We start from the raw sequence: 18,976 nt of genomic DNA, 5'->3' as shown, positions 1-18,976 counted from the left end.
TGGCGGTGCTATATATACTACTGACGTCACATGGTTTGAATTCTTTGAAGAGCGAGCCCGAGTATAATTAGTCAAGAATTATGCTATTGATACTCCTCATTTTCAAACACTTTATATTTAAATATTAAAAGTATCGTATAACATGAAAATATAATTTTTGGAATTACTTGGTGGAAATCTTCCCATTGTTGAGATTGGAAAAAAGTGAAAATGGAAGATAGGTCACGTCCGACTTTATATCATACCTCAATACTGAAAAACACATATGGACATTCAAAGAAAGGCACAGTCTCTAATCTCTAATCATGCATTTAATGTCTTGTTTTTTTTAAAATATACCAACATATGTTCGGGGAGGTATGGTGAAGTTTGTTTGATCTTGCAGAAAGTTTTGGGCATTTTCATTTCTTGAAATAGAACTAACTGAACTAACGTATGACCTTACAGAAATGCTTCCATGCAGAATTCATGCACTTCTTTTCCAGAACTAGACCAGTCTTTTCCCACTGATTCTGTTGCATTGGAGTTCTGGTAAACTAGCCTTGTCTAACATAAAGATATATGATATGAAGCTTCAATCCAAAATCTTAGACATTTTGCCATATATTGCACATTTATTATTCAAAATGTACAGTAAATTCCAATTTAAACACTTTCATACATTGATCTGTAGAAACTCGAACAGAGATTATAAGGATTACCCAATGGATTGAATTCTGTGCCTGTCTCAGAACTGCATCAGAACTGAGAGTTTGAAAGTTTTAAAATATAAACCAGTAAGGTGTGACATGCGCATGCCAAGTTTGGCAAAGTTGTAACAGTTTCCTGAAAAGCTTGGGATATTTTATTTCATTATTTGAAACATTCGAATAAATGCTGTTTGTTAAAAAGGTTTGCTCTGAATGGTGAGTTAAACTGTAAGACAGTCTGGTTGAAAACACTGCACAGCGGCTTTAAACAAATCTTGAAAATATTGGCCTCTTGTTGTTGCATGTGCTATATAAGTTACCATGTATTCTACACATAAAATATGTAAGACCCTCATCTGTTGAAGTATTTATTTCAAAAGTGTCCTAAGCATCCCAACAATTTCAGCCTGAAGATAGACTTTTCTGGATATGACACAAAGAGCTAAAACTGAGTAATATTTCATCATAATGATCAGCAGTGAGGGCAATCTCCTAAGTTGTCATGACCAATACATGTTTCCTGGAAGTATTAGCAAACGCATGCATGACACTGCTGAAACAACAGCTGAATTAGACAACACTTAAAGCAAATTAATAAGGATTTCCATTCTTTGAAATTTGTCTCTTGAGTTGACATTAGACTCTATCTGATAATTCACTTTGACAGCTAGAGCATATATATTTATATTACAGTAGTTGGGAACTATGAATATATAGGAGTGGGTGTGATCACAGGTTGGGCCCATCATGAAATTTATCTCCATAATTAACCTTAATGTTATAGAATATTTAACAAGATAAAATTAGTAAAGGATTTGAGATACAACAATGAAAAAACTGTCAATTTTATATTCACACTATTTGACCACTTACAAATATACCTGATACCCCGCATCAAATATTTGTCAATATCCAAGCATAAAAAAATTTAACAAAAAATTTCCTCAATGCAGCCCTACCGTAATGTCGCGTGTATAACACGCACTTTTTTTCAGCCAAAATTTGATCAAAAGTGGGGGGTGCGTGTTATACATAGGACTAAAATTTTACCCCATTTTTTCAAGCCGTGATTCTTAATACCTCGGGAGACGTGACTGCCGATATAGCGTGTTATGCAAGTTGTATGAGTGTATATTTTCTGCTGATATAGCGCGTTATGCAAGTTGTACGATTGTATACTAAATACTAAATTTACTGCATCAGAAATACCTTATTCTTAGTTTTATTTCCATGTATTGAAATATTTATCCACTCTCAACACTATTTCTTGCATCAAACAAGTTTAAATATCGCCAGTGTATTCGCCATTACGTAAGCAATCACCTGTTGACTCGGCGCGTGGTCAATGTTTGTTTAACAATTTCCGGTGTCAGAAGCATGCACCTGTCTTGTGTCGGACTTCACAGGGTGTTTTCAAGTGCATGAAGATTAGCGATTATTCTGATTTTATTAAACTTGATTACTTCGTGTCCAGTTATGCAGTTAAACGTTATTGCTTTACAAAGACACTGCTAAAAATACATCGATCATTTGTACGACTTGATAATGACGATATACGACATACATACGTTTCTTCAGAATGTTTATTTCACAACAATCAATGAGTTTGACTATAATTAATCAATTAAATCATTTCTTTTGATGTTGTTTTGGTTTATATCTGAAAACATTATAACTTAGCTCGGTTGCCGTTCTTCCCTACGTATGATGATCTTCAACTTTTCCACTGTTTTACGAAGTGTCTAATGATATTTGATACCGCCAATGTAAATCATGCCGTCCTTTTTAAGTAAAATTGTAAGAACTTTGACTCTAATATCGCTTGGGCAATGTTCCGATCACGAAATTACAGTAATTGCGCTTGGGTTACAAAATTATCATTAAACATCAATAGTTATTTGGAAAAATGGCGGCCGTCGATTTTCATCATTGGGCTATGTTCCGATCACAAAATTAAAGAAATTGCGCATGGATTATAAAATTATCATGAAACATCGATTGTTTTGGGGGAAATTGCGGTCGTTGATTTCGCCATTTTTTGGGTGCGTGTTATACATAGGACCTGCTGTTTTTTCGCTATTTTTTGGTCAACTTTGGGGGGTGCGTATTATACACGAGTGCGTATTATACACGATACATTACGGTAATTCTTTTAAAAAATTAATTTAATACTTTTTTTAATTGATCAACGTATGAAAGGGAAAATTAACCAAAAAAAATTTATCAATGAGTGTAGGGAATACGGAACAGAAATAATAAAATTTTCCTTTCAGATTATACCGGTAGTTGATATGAGTCTACTTTGGTCCCCCCTAAATTCTTATTTGTTATGATGTTTCTTTTCTTACATATTCTTGCTAAATAGCTTAAAGTTATGATTTGACCAAATCAATACACATGTATCATAATTATTCAAAGCCTTTGAGAGACCTTAATGCTGCCAGATAACCATGAGTGACAACTTCCTTGGTTTAAGTATGATGTAATAAATATCAAACATGAAGCATTTGTTAAAAAAAAAAAAAAAAAAACACTGCCTACATGCACCATCTGAACTCATTTTTGACTGGCTTAGACTAATCTGAATCAGGAAACATATTTAGACTCTTAAAAGAAACACTGAATAAAAGGAAAATCTGCTGACACTAAACCTAACTGAGTCATATATACTCATTAAGATAACACAATTTTGATAAAACTATCATGTAATAACAATTATAAAGACTAGATGCTGTCATTAGACAGTAATACCCGCACCAAGTGTTTGCCCCTAAATAACACTGTTTTGTACCAGTTTAATTAAAAATGAAGGCCACATGCAAGCTCCGGTAATACATATAAAAATTATAATTTTCATAACTGAAGGATGAGATCCCTTCCAATATGATAATACACATGAGCAGCACTTTATGTGCAATTTGGGGTTGGGGTTATCTCAGAAACTGTTATAATCATGACCCCTAAACCAAATATATTCATGTTTCTGATGTCAAGGGGCATCAAATGTTTTGTAGGTCATGGGCCCTGTGGGTGGTCCTGACCCCCTCAAACAGCAAGTCTCTTAATATCTTCGAAACAGTTGAGATCCCCACTCTTAAACCATATATATTCTTTTTCCTTGTGTCAAGGGGCATCAAACGGTACGTAGGTCATGGGCCCTGGGGGTGGTCATGACCCTCCTCGAACAGGAAGTGCACGAATATCTCGAAAACGGTGGAGATCCCCACCCCTTAACCATATATATTCTTGATCCTTAAAGGGCATCAAAAGGTATGTAGGTAATGGGCCTCAGGGTTAACATTAATTTTTCAAAACTGTAATGCACATCTATGGAACAGTTCCTATCATATCCCAAGATATGATGTGTCTATCCATTAAATCATAAAAGGAGTTCTAGGATCTATTGTTTTTTTGAAGTGATAAACGTCAATTTTCTGCTACTTTTTGACTCCCTAGATGAAATTTAAATTTTTAAAACCTTACTGCATATCTTTAGAACAGTCCCTATCATATCCCAAGATATGATGTGTCTATCCATTAAATCATAAGAGAAGCTCTTGGATCTATGGGTTTTTTTTCAGTAATAAACGTCAATTTTCTGCTACTATTTCACTCCCTGGATGAAATTTAAATTTTTAAAACCTTATAGCACATCTATAGGACAGCCCCAATTATATCCTAAGAGATGACGTATGTACTCCAAAAGTTGTAAGAGGAGTTCTGGGAACCATACTTTTTTTGCAAAAAAATGTCATTTTTTGTTGCCCACTGATCCCCTTAATAAAAAGAAAAATTCTGGAACCTGATCACACCTCAATATGACACCCCCAATCATATTCTAGAAGATCATTTGGCTACTGCCAAAAAAAAATGACGTTTTTGAAACCAGTTTTTTTGTAAAAAAACATCATTTTTCAGCGATTAAATGACCCCCCAGGACAAAATTGAAAATTCCGAAACCTTATTGCGCATCTATAGGATACCCTAAAACATATTCCAAAAGATGAATTGTCTACTGCTGAAAATGTAGGAGGAGTTCGAGGAAGAAGGTTAACGTCATTTTTTACCAATTATTTGACCCCCAGGACTAACAGAGAATTTTTGAAACCTTTTTACAAAACAACATGATACCCCAAATCATACTCCAAGAGTTCAGTTTGCTGGTTTATAAGATGTAAGAGCAGTTTGAGAAAGTAAAACGTGACAAACAGACGGACGGACGGACGGATGGTAAGACAGACGGACGGACAGACGGACGGAACAGGGTCACAACAATATACCCGAACTTTCTTTAGAAAGTGCGAGTATAACAAGAGGCCCATTGGCCACATCGCTCACCTGAGGTATGATAAAATCAGCTTAATGAAGTCATAATACAAACTATCAGGACAATGTACAATAATACATGTAGATCCTGTATAAATAAAATCCATATTTCCCCTGGATATTCTTATGTTTATAATCATTAGTCCCTTCTCTAACAGGATGATTTTATAGTCATATCACATGTTGAGTATTGCAGCTCTCAAAAAGATCCCTAACAGTAGTTCATATATGGGATATAAACCTACATCAAACTCTGAACCTTCTTGTGAGGCCAAAGAATTGTCCTGGGGCCAAAGTCTTAACAATTATAAAGAATCATCTGGCTGATTAGTTTCTGAGAAGAAGATTTTTAAAGATTTACTCTATATATTCCTTTGTTAAACTTTGACCCCCATTGTGGCCCCACCCTACCCCTGGGGATCATAATTTTCACAACTTTGAATCTACACTACCTGAGGATGCTTCCACACAACTTTTAGCTTTCCTGGTCTTCTGGTTCATGAGAAGAAGATTTTTAAAGATTAACTCTATATATTCCTATGTTAAATTTTGACCCCCCATTGTGGCCCAAACCTACCCCAGGGGGTCATGATTTTCACAACTTTGTATCTACGCTACCTGAGGATGCTTCCACACAAGTGTCAGCTTTCCTGGCTGATTAGTTTCTGAGAAAAAGATTTTTAAAGATTTACTCTATATATTCCTATGTTAAACTTCAACCCCCTATTGTGGCTCCACCCTACCCCCAGGGGTCATGATTTTCAAAACTTTGAATCTACACTACCTGAGGATGCTTCAACACAATTTTCAGCTTTCCTGGCTGATTAGTTTCTGAGAAGAAGATTTTTAAAGATTTACTCTATATATTCATATGTTAAACTTCAACACCCCCCCCCAATTGTGGCCCCACCCTACCCCCAGGGGTCATGATTTTCACAACATTGAATCTACACTACCTGATGATGCTTCCACACAACTTTCAGCTTTGCTGGCTGATAAGTTCTGAGAAAAAGATTTTCAAAGATTTACTCTATCTATTCCTTTGTTAAACTTTGACCCCCCCCCCCATTGTGGCCCACCCTACCCCTGGGGATCATGATTTTCACAACTTTGAATCTACACTACCTGAGGATGCTTCCACACAAGTGCCAGCTTTCCTGGCTGATTAGTTTCTGAGAAGAAGACTTTTAAAAATTTACTCTATATATTCCTATGTTAAACTTTGACTCCCCATTATGGCCCAAACCTACCCCAGGGGGTCATGATTTTCACAACTTTGTATCTACACTACCTGAGGATGCTTCCACAAATTTGTCAGCTTTCCTGGCTGATTAGTTTCTGAGAAGAAGATTTTTAAAGATTTACTCTGTATATTCATATGTTAAACTTCAACCCCCCATTGTGGCCCCACCCTACCCCCGTGGGTCATGATTTTCACAAGTTTGAATCTACACTACCTGAGGATGCTTTCACACAACTTTCAGCATTCCTGGCCGATTAGTTTCTGAGAAGAAGATTTTTAAAGATTAACTTTATATATTCATATGATAAACTTCGACCCCCCTTTGTGGCCCCACCCTACCCCCGGGGGTCATGATTTTCACAACATTGAATCTAAACTACCTGAGGATGCTTTCACACAAGTTTCAGCTTTCCTGGTCTTATGGTTCATGAGAAGAAGATTTTTGAAAATTTCTCGAAAATTTTCATAAATTTCTAATTATCTCCTTTTGGGCGTGGTCCTTAATTTTCCCAACTTTGAATCCCTTTAGGCTAAGGAAGCTTTGTGCCAAGTTTGGTTGAAATTGGCCCAGGGGTTCTTGAGAAGATGTTGAAAATGTGAAAAGTACAGACGGATGGACGGACAGACGGACGGACAGATGGACAACAGACAAAATGTGATCAGAATAGCTCACTTGAGCGTTCAGCTCAGGTGAGCTAATAAGCAAAAAAAAGGGGGGGAAACCATTAATCTCCAATGACATTTTTTAAATAAAATTACAGTATACAATTTTTCCATTGTGAATAACAATATTTAATTTTTCCATTGTGAATATAGCTTCGCAGCACACAGTAATTTTCTGCTGATCTGAAAAACTATTTTAAGGGACAGTGAGCCACCTTAATAGATCACCTTAGCAAAACACAGCCCTGTGAAGGATCCTTGGAAATGAATGAAATACAATTCAGTCTTCTGCATTATCTAATTTAAATGGTCAAGTGACATTTTGTACCATGTCTAGGATATCGTACAATTCATTAGACATTTGAGGGGATGGGTTGGTTACATTATCTCGCAAATCTCACTTGAAAGTATACACTTAGGCCAATATTTTTTCATACCAAACATCACTTTAACATCTACTTTAACATCAATAATTTTTAACTTGCAAGTACTATGCACAACTTTTTTCTTTCTCTCTGTTTGTTTCCACAGGTTTTCATCATGTTGTCAACATGCATTTGATAAATAAGTGGGTCTATAAAAATATGCCAATCCGAATCTTTGTTGCATATCACAATTGAGATACACAACGATTAGAAAGTATCATCATTCAACTCAATGCTAATCTCATCCCTGGGCACCTGTAAAGTGCGAAATGAAATTGAAACAAAAGTGAATGATACAAAAGAAACCAATAGAAATGAAACCAAAAATTGTAACGAAATGGAATTAAACAAAACTAAAAATCAATTATGACTAAATAAAAGTGAAAATACATTCATGAAATGAAATTTCAAACCATTAATGTGACAGCTTGTTAGTTTCTTAAGCCATGCACTTACTCGGAATTTTCAAAAATTATATAGTAATGTAAATAACTGATGTACATTCTTGTATGATCGATTTTAATTGGTTTCATTAAAGGGATAGTCAGATGTCAAAGTTAAGTGAATAGGCTAAACTTCCACCAGAGTTTGTTTTTGTGCGGAGACGCAGAGGACTATGGGTAGTATGGGTGAAAAGGCTGGATGTTCCTATGTATAGTAGACACCCCAAAAAAACAAGAAATTTTATATCAAGTTTTTTATTGTCTCACCCATGTGCACCTGTTGATAGCACTGACATGAGTAGTAAAATTTGCAGATCTCATCCAGAACAAACGTAATGTCTTCATTGACAATATTAAGTCTTTGTTAAATAAACAATCCTAAAAAAAAACATGTGCAGGTTGTATGTATATTCTTCATTAAATCAAGCAATGATCAATCTATTTAAACAGTGTTTTGGGTTCAAATATCAGGTGCATAAGGGGACACAAGAAGAAAATAAGAGTTTTTAATCAAAAAATCATTATTGATAAATCTTCCCGCACTTGATAAAACTCATGTGAAGTCCATCACAAGACGAACGCATGGTTCACCAGAAATTGTTAAACAGTTACTAACCATGCAATAGGTGACTGATCATATAATAATTTGTAATGGTGAGTGACTGGCAAGAACAATTTTTGATGCAATGGATGGTGTATATATATATATTCAAATAATACATGAGAATTTAATAATCAGGTATTTTTACGAAATGAGTTAATTGTATACCCATACAACTCCTATTACACATGATATCAGCTGTCTTACTCATGCAGTAATGTGGTTCAATTATGTTCCTATGCATAAAATGCACTCCCTATTTTTGATTTAAAAAGTGAGTACTAAACACTATTTTTGTCATTTATATGTTGTCATTTTATTTCAATTCTTTCTCCTACAACACCCAAAATCTGCATCTTTTGACATGTGACTGACGTATGATGATAAATTAACATTTAATGTACACATGTACAAAACATCCCATGTGACAGTTTGAAGTGTTATCCGAGATACCAGAACAATTCCCATCAGGTTGAATTGAGACAAAAAACATCACTAGTGAAAGTGTGAACAGTTTTTAGTGATAAATATTTTTAAAAGATTTTGCTTTAAATCTTTTCTCAAATTGAGATTTTTTAAAGGAAAGTTGGCAATTATATTCTGTAACAATTTTGCCACTCAGAAGAAAGGTTAAAAAGAAATAAACAAAAATCTGAGCTAGCTGTCCTCTACCTACCAGGAAGTAAAAATCCAGCCAAAGGATATATGTTTGAAGTGAAAAATATGTTTGGAAATGATATGTACCAAAATTTGTGCAAAGATGTATTGCACCTCCTAGCGTTTCTCACTCTGTTTCAGCTTTACAAAAAAGGAAAAGAGATAGATTGGAGTCTATTTATCATTTTGTAAATTCAACTTTCGGAAATTGCTAAGTGAATGTGATCTCCAAAATGAAATTTTAAAATCTGCAGAAGATTTCCATTTCGATTTGTCAACTCTGAATTGATAAACACTACCTATCCAGAGAAATGCAATACCCTATATGCAATATTCTGCAAAAAAAAATAACTATGTTCAACATGCAGGTATCATTTTTTTTTTTTTTAAGTAATATGCACATCTCTAATATATGTACAACATCAACTTCCTATCTTGAAAACTGTAGGAGGAGTTATCCATAAAATGGTACAATATGGGAACACCCTTTTGACAGCCATCTGCCATCCTGCCATTTTTACCATTTCAATAACTGGATTTTTCTTCGGAAAACCTGGTTAAAATGAGTGAGTATTAAGTAGCTCACAAACCTGAAATTACTTCTATATTGCTTGACAATTATATCTATTCTGAACAAAGCCAATGCCTGCATCATGGGTGTATAAAGAGATCCACAGCAGGATTGTAATGAGGACTGCGTAAAGTCTGCCAGTACATTTAACTCAGGGTTTTGAAGGCATCACATCATAATGCAAATCAAATCTAAATCTTATATTGGTATCTACTTTCCACATGAAACGACGATGGCTGTTTGCTTAGTAAGAGCTAATGTGGTCTGATCACGAAAGTTACTTTTTTTCCTCTATTTTCACCATTCCCATAAGATTTCAATGAAAGTTACGACCGTTATATCCAAAGAAATAAGAAATGCGTCGACTTGTTAATTTGTTTTTATTAATCACCAAATAGACAAATAAGGATATTTGTTATTAGCACAGAACACAGCTCTGTTTTTAACAATTACAATGCTAGTCTCTCTCTCAGTAGTTTTTCAGCCAGTGTAGTGATGTCTCCTTACAAATACTGTGTATTTAAGTAGAACTGTCAGTGATAAAACTTGATACTGAGGTACGGTACATATATTTTAATTTGTCAATTAAAATCTTTTTTCACACAATACTGTTACATATCTCAACACTAGTACTTTTCTCATATTATTTTCTGAAATATTAACCCTTTTAGATTGACATTTCTAGATACTAGAAAAGACAAACACTAAGACAGGATTTTAGAGAGCTTAATTAAGTCAGCTGATATTAAGAGTTACCGGTAGGAAAACTCTAGATAGAGGGAGTGCTGATTTTTCCAGTTTACCATAATTGCAAAATATGAAATTACATGACTACTTGTAACATGCCTCCTTTTACTTTCAGGAAATGTATCTTCATTAAGATAACTGAGAATCAATATGCATAGATATGTTGATACTTCGACCAATTTGAAATATTTAAAAACATTATTTCTTTTATATGCAGTGAGGCTTTTAACTCTGATTGTATTGGTGTGAGTGTGGACTCAGTAAATACAATAAAATTATTTTTTATCCATGTTATAGTACTTATGCATAGATAATACGTACGATCTATAACTATTTATGCTATAATAATAAAAACAATTAACTAATTTTAAAACAATTAAAATGCTTATTATGTTGTTGCTGCGAGTTGAAAAACATTATATACAGTATGTGTTTGGGTGTATTTAATATATAGGTACAATGGGGGTGGGGGGGTCAGTCCCTATCTCCCCCCCCCCCCCCCCCACCCCCCATTTTGAGGGATGTGTATTCAACTTGAGTGTCTACGCAGCTGCACACAATATGAGATTAACAGGGATGCTAAATAAATGTTACACAAAAACCAAGCAACAACCAATTTACCGGTAGTTTTGAGAGTAGAATTGAAAGTTTTGGGATGACTGATGCCTGGACAAAGGACTATATTTGAGATGGCCAAATATCTGCCCCCAATTTTAACCAATTTCTAAATAGTATCATTTCAAAATCAAATCTTCATAAAACATTATAGAGAGGTTTTCTATCACATTATTCTTAAAATTAGTAATCATTGTCCAATAGCTGTTCATCTATAACATAACTGAAATGGGCTTTTTCCCTTTATTTAATTTGCAAACAAATGAGAATATTACCATTCTCTTCATATTTTGCCTTCTGAGGTACAGCTAGGTCACAAGGTCTGCACAAAAACAATTTTTAAATATGATTTTGTTCATATACTTATACACATCATAGTTTAAAATGGTATATGAGAAGTATGTGCTCGATGTTTCTCTGTCAAAAAACTTTTTAAAAAATAAACACATTTTGCTTCAAAACATGAATATACCAAAATAAAACAATCTTCATGATGTCATTTTTACATTATGACATCACCATGGTAATAACCTTTTACATTATTTTAACAATCTTTGACATAATTTTTAAAGCTGTCTATATAACTTCAATATTAAGGGCAAAAAAGATGCATAATACTGCATATGGTCCTTTTGTTGGCTTTTTCAATGGTTGATCATTTTTGTGTCATTGGATATGTATTGAAATCTCTATCTCATAAGCCATCAGGAGCTCTTTGTTAATAAATGGGAATGTAGACAAGGGTTAACGATCAGTCAAGTAGACAGTCTTGTTACATTAACAGTCTACTGATATCACACGACTTACATATCAATCATTGCTTAATGGATGCTGCTCCCTGATGGATGATTAGGCAACAATCAAATCACTCCATAACTTAAACAGTATGAAAATCTACCTGTAGCTTAAGGTCATCATATGTTATGAAAAATTAATGTGACTGCCCCCTGTTGAACAATATCAATGATTGCCATCTGTGTTAATTGCAAACCAAACAAACAAAATACCCTGGTCTACTAAACATTGCATTGATGTGCCAGAAAAATTCGTTTGAACAATTAATCAAACAATTATCTCTCATATACACATTACTATTATATAGTAAAAATATAGCATTAATAAAATCCTTTCAACTATTTTGTTATATATACATGAATATCTTTTTGCTCCCTTTGAAGTGATTCAAATACATTGTATATGAATCTAGTAGAAGAATCAAATTAAGGTGAACTTGCATGTGCTATTATTTCTAGCTATCCATCAATATTTCTTTCATTGACTTCAATAATTAAAGCCATTCAGAAAAAAAACCCACTCAGGGAGTACTGTTGGAATTAAATTTTGCTATGCATCCACATTTTTCATTTACGAAAAAAATTGGATAAAGCAACTTCTGACCAATCTCAAATCTGTATTCAATTTAATGCCATCAGAATTTTTTAAACATTTATTTTTCTGATTTTGAAAGCCGATCTGCATTACTTGGGTCTAAATTAACTTGTTTCAGGGTAAGTAACTTCAAACAGTATGAATTAAGTCTAAATGAAGCTTACCTGATCAGCTTCTATTTTTAATCATAGATTAACAATGAATTAGAGACATCTGTATCAATTAAGTAAATTAAAATACGTCAAACAAGATGGCTTCTGGTGTAACAGTGACTTTGAAAATCTCTAAGGGTCTAAGTAGATTGTACTAACCATCATAAGCAGTGGAGTCTGACCTGTCATATAAATACTTCAAAATCATTAAACTTTAATTTGATGCTTAATTGCTAGTTTATTATAATTTAAACATTAAATTCTCTTTTACCAATGGTTTCTGTGGGTATATGTGTAACTGGTTTGTTCCCGTTTTGCACACATTTGTAAATTAGGTATCGAAAAAATGTGTGCGAAACGGGAATTTGACCAGGTGAGATAATTGCTTAATTGCTATAGCCTATATTACAATTCCTGCGAGGGCAATTGCCAATAAAATAAATAAAACATATCTATACTCGCAACTGATATTTACATTGATTTTATGTTACAATATTACTTGCATAAAATCACATTTACATAATAATTGACATCCATATTAATGAATTTGATTTTAAACATCAATTTGGTCATGAACAATTTTATTAGTTTTTTAAACATGAATATTGCAAATATGTAGCGCCTTTGCTTAAATTACTGCCTATAGGAAGCACATGTTAAAAGTTTGAAGAGAAAATATCATATGTTAATATTAATATTTAATTATTGCTTTTGCTGACATAAATGGAGGAAATGCGTCTAGTGAGAACGCTGCTAAATATTTTTCATTTATGTTGTGGCTTGAATAATCGAAGAAATAGACAAACTGCATGATGATAAATCGGCAATTTTATATGCTTCAAAAACTGTAAAGATTACTTCACAAAACCTATCAAATGAAGACTTAATTCATGCATTTTCAACCTTTTTCAGATTGAGGTATATCGCATCAATATTAAATCAAAGTACTGAAGAACTGACGGGAGTTGATTTTGTCAATGTTTATTTATTTTGAAATCAATGATATGTTACTTTGCTTGACAAGAACATGTAGTTTCTAATTTGAATTACGCACATTTTTATAAATAAATATGAATTTTTGGACTTTTTCGACAAGAATGTCGAGAAACCCCCATTTGAATCATGTTATATAATATTTAAAGATAAAATTAATTCAATCAAACTATGTATCAGTAATAGAAATATTTCTCGAAAATTGTATGGATCCAAGCAATATTGAACTCCAGTCTCGTTCAACCAAACGCTCGGCTAACACCGTAAATCTCCGACAAGGATTTGCGGAGACAGCCGAGCGTCTAGTTGAACGAGACTATATTGAACTCTGGCGTAGGAATACATACGACTACAAAAAATATTTATAAAAAATGGAACAAAATATCTATATTCTTCTTGTTCTATCGTTAAGGCGCTGATAAAACACAGGTAAAAATCCAGGTAAAATCTTTGACCGAAAGCAGACTATAATTGCTATCACAACACAAATCATACCTATTGTTCTATACCCAATTATCAAATGTGTGCAAAACGGGAACACACCGTGTAACTGTTTAGGACATTGCAGAAAAAACACATAACCCAAATCATTCGGTCTTGTCACTTTCGTCTGTGATAATTAACACCAAAATATTTAAAAGACATTATAAAGAAAGCATTTTGAAAATAATATCTTTCTCAAAATCATTCATACAAGATTGGTGGAAGAATGTACAATCAGCATGAAATTACAATTTGTGCAGCCAATACTATATAAGTCCAGTAGATCAGATCTCTTATTAGCTGAAACAAGTAATACATTTCAACTAACTCTACTAGATTGTGTGTCTTGTGACTCTATTTAAAATATGGTGAGATGGTGTCAATTTGTATACAAGCAGTGTAGTAGAGCAATATTACTTTTCAATAATGAGAATAATGCAATATCAAAAATAATCAACTAAATATAGAGAGTTTCACTCATCTCATGAATTACTAGTGTCCAAGAGCGGTTTGATGCTCATTTTTGACAGCATAACAAATTAGTTTCCACCACTTCAGGAAAAAGGGTTTGAAGACCAGTAAAAAAGAGAAAGAGGGAAAAAGAAATCTGTACTTTAGACATGTACTTTAACTTAGTCTGACTATTCCCCCCAAAAATTTAGATTTGCTGATTGAAATACTGCCATATCCAGCTCAATTAGTTCTCATCTTTTACATTATGGGTCAAGAAATTAATAAATCTATCCAAGTTCATTATAATCTTCCTAAAATGACAGAATTTCAATTATCATTCACCTTTTTTTCACAATTCAAATAACTTTTTGGTGTTGACACTTGAGCTCACTTTCTTTTCTCAACAATAAATCAAGAGGAGTAACAATTTCAGCTGGCATCGTTTGAAGGATAGATTGTTGATAATTAACTCCTCCGTGAAGCAGCAACAATATATCAGTTCCTCTATGCTGCATTGCTTGCATCCCTGTTTTCTTTTCTAACCATTGAAAACTCATAAATGAAGTCATTAAGCCTGATTTGATGTTTGAAAAACTTAATAATACATAAAGTTCTGTCAAACTGCATAGTATGAATCCAAAGCATCATTTCATTAATACACCTGAAATCAATAGTAATCTATATAAAAGGACTTAATAATATCTATTCTTTGATAAACCTGTGACATTCATGATTTTTGGATATCTTTATACCCATAAAATATTTTCCCTGCTTTTCCTTTTTACATTCACATCATAATTAGAGGCAATTACCTTTTACAAGTACACTGGTAAATACATGTATTTCCATGTATAACCTCTTTTTTAAACTTGGATGAAGTAAATCAATTTTTGATCTTCCTTTGACAATTCTCAACCTGCTTTCCTTTCCATAAAAATTATTTTGCTAAATTACGCCGAATTTGACTTTAAGTAGTGCTGGAGAAAATTTCTTAAAATGCACCCCCTTTTTCAACAGTTTCAAGGTTTTCTTCACTTTAAAATAAAGATTGGTATTTCATATTCGCCTTACCATAAGGATGCTTTGTGCCAAATTTGGTTGAAATTGTCCAAACGGTTTTAGAGAAGAAGTTCAAAATGTACAAAGCATTTTTGGTGGAATGCAGCTAAATCAAGTATATCGCTATTGAATTGAGTAACAAATTTCAAAGTTTTTGCAAAATCTCATTTACAATAACTTAAAAAAAACTCAATTACTACGAAATCTCATACTAATTATAGTTTAATTGTTAACAGTAGTCCTCATTCAGATTTTACCTTTTTTTTTTTTTTTTTTGACACTTTCCAATAGTTAAAGCTGAACACCGCTCGTAAATAGGAACCGTCACACAGGTACCTGGTATATAAACCCTTCGATTTCGTTACACCCGATTGCACATCTGAAACTCGTGGCCGACGTGTAGTGTTCCTTTCGTTGTCTTTGGATTTTTATGCATTTAATTGTTATTTATGTGCATATTATGTCTGTAAATAATGCAATGACCAGTTCATTTGATGTTAGTACTCTCCTGGTTTGAAAAAAAGTGCGTAAAACTTGACAATTTCATCGCGACCGAGAAACATGGCGAGGCAAGATGTACGTCCACACAGGTGAGACCTCTACAGCGATATACTTTGAACTGTTAGGAGGTCTATGGCTTATATAGGGGTGTGGGAAGAGCGGTGCTGAAAGAGAAATATGGCGGGCAGTGCCTATTTACGAGCGGTGTTCAGCTTTAAGCAAAGATTACTAACACATTAGCCATTTCCAAGCAAAGATAGACAACTTTAGTTTTGCCTGTAAAGCCATGCTGTTGATATCTTAAATAACAAGCATTCTGAGAGTATTGCATAAGCAATACACGTCCCCTACCGGTAACCCCTTTGATTGAGAATGACAAAAGTTTGAGACCCTGTATATTAAATATTCCCTATCATAAATGTAAATTATGAAATTATGAAATTATGAAAAATGATTATAATAAACAGCAAAAAATCTCTAAAATCCATTAAAAAAATACATATTTGAAGCAAAGCAAACACAGAAGTCTAGTCTATTGGACACAGACCACAATTATTTTTCCCTCTTATTCCTTAATACAAAAACAAATCATATAAAAAATTCCACGGGCTCAAATGAGTTCAAATACAGCATACCTATAGAATGAAACTAGTCCAACAACATATCCAAACTACAGGAAAATCAATCGAGACCACTGAGATGTGGTCCCTAAAATAACCCCTACCATGAAAAATTCACTTTCACTTTGGAATTTGTGTAAACATTGACCTCTTTACACCCTTTCTATTGCGCCTGTAGAGATAATTTTTCTAAATTTTTTCCTGCCTGTATTTTTTTTCAAACCTTCTTCTTTCCATCCATGCCATAATAGGAACCAAATTCGACCATTTAGTACCCCTAGGAATTTTTGAAATAATACATACATTTTTAGAATGGAACTACTTGCGTGGTCAATGAGCACGGGGTATAAATAGTGGTATGTGACCTGATAGGACACAGACCACAATTATTTTTCCCTCTTATTCCTTTATACAAAAACAAATCATATAAAAAATTCCACGGGCTCAAATGAGTTCAAATACAGCATACCTATAGAATGAAACTAGTCCAACAACATATCCAAACTACAGGAAAATCAATCGAGAGGGGACTGAGATGTGGTCCCTAAAATAACCCCTACCATGAAAAATTCACTTTCACTTTGGAATTTGTGTAAACATTGGCCTCTTTACACCCTTTCTATTGCGCCTGTAAAGATAATTTTTCTAAATTTTTTCCTGCCTGTATTTTTTTTCAAACCTTCTTCTTTCCATCCATGCCATAATAGGAACCAAATTCGACCATTTAGTACCCCTAGGAATTTTTGAAATAATACATACATTTTTAGAATGGAACTACTTGCGTGGTCAATGAGCACGGGGTATAAATAGTGGTATGTGACCTAATAGTTCAACAGCCCAAACCCGATAACGAACCCGATTGTAATAATAATTATGATAAAACCCTACCGTTCAAATTTACACAATACTTGACACCATTTTACAGAACTTATTTGTTTGTTATTAGAAATGATAAATGTAATAATACAAATAATGCACGATATTATTTATTATTTTACTGACAACATAATGTCCTCGTTCATTTAGTACACACCGAGCCCGATAACGAACCCGATCATTAAAAAATTTGGAGTGAAAAAAATTAAATTTCTGGAAATTGTGTTGACCAGACGCTACGAAAGTATAAACTTGGTCTGCTGTTTGATATTTTGAAGCTGCTCAGCAAGTTTCACATCATTCGTCAAACACATGCAGAAAAAAACAACGGAAAACTGAAGTGGGACAGACAGGCGGACGGACAGACGGACAGACGGACGGACGCAGAGGAAAGCTATAGTCCCCTCCGGTGAAACCGGTAGGGGACTAATAACTATATGATACCCCGCGCAAGAACAGGAATTAACACTTTACTCATTATTATCAGATAATACTTGATATGTTGAACCATATTTTAAATTGTTCATTTTTGTATATACTTTGTCTGATTTTTCATTATCTCATTCTTTAAAATTGAAATAAAAAACAAACTGCATTGTTGTATATTTATGGTGGCAGACAGGGATGAAAAATCTAAACTGAAATGGATAATATATACATGTACGAGGCTTTAATCCTGTTTGTTGCAGCTGACTGAAAAAAATAAAGTTTTTTATTGTATTTATTTCAGATCAGTGAATATATATTTAGTGTATCTCTCTCACTTACTTTAATTCTTTTGGTCAATTTTTTATATAATTTGTATTACTCTACTAAATAAGAATTTCAGATAAAAGGCTGTTTTGAAAAACAATCTGGAGGGGAGGGAGGGGGGGGGGGGGTCCCATTAAACTTATAGATGTAGAATACAATATTCTGTTTATTAAAGCTGACAAGAATTCTTAAATACGCATTATTTCCCTTTTATCTCGACTACCACCATATAAGTTGTCGATTTCTATTGTTCTGCTCATCGCTACACACCCCCTATATATAAGGCCGAGAGCACTATTTATGCTTCACCGCATTCAGGAATTTCTAACACCCGAACATGTTACCTTGGACGAAAAGACGTGGAGAAACACATTTTGAACAAAAAATAATATGACAACTACTGCACTGGCAAGATATATCCAATAAACGGCGAAACAAGACAGACTGAAATCCAGGCGCAGATACTTCAAAAATTCCTTGCTAATTGTAGACCGTTTTCCTGTGTATTTTATAACATCGCACATGCACAAACCACACACTTTGGCAGATCAAGCAATGTCAATTATCGCATGGATTTTAGAAACGGGCGTTTTTTGTAGGAACGGATGAAAACGATGTTACGTTGTTACTTTCTTGGATTAACTATTGTTTATCTACTGTGTTTGATGTAGTGCCGCTGGGGTTTTCAAGAAGAAGTAGATGTTATGCACTCTGTAT

At 33.8% G+C, this 18,976-nt stretch overlaps 1 protein-coding gene across 1 annotated transcript in view; it reads right to left on the bottom strand.

Annotated features, from left to right (window-relative positions):
• LOC105327842 (ATP-dependent DNA helicase Q4) overlaps nucleotides 1–18,976 on the bottom strand; it is a 107,185-nt gene that overhangs the window by 68,137 nt on the left and 20,072 nt on the right. The window lies entirely within an intron of this gene.

This window comes from Magallana gigas, chromosome 3 (assembly GCF_963853765.1).
Source record: "Magallana gigas chromosome 3, xbMagGiga1.1, whole genome shotgun sequence".
NCBI classification, from domain to species: domain Eukaryota; kingdom Metazoa; phylum Mollusca; class Bivalvia; order Ostreida; family Ostreidae; genus Magallana; species Magallana gigas.
The sequence above is the reverse complement of the archived record's forward strand: the minus strand, read 5'-3'. Positions and strand labels throughout refer to the sequence as shown.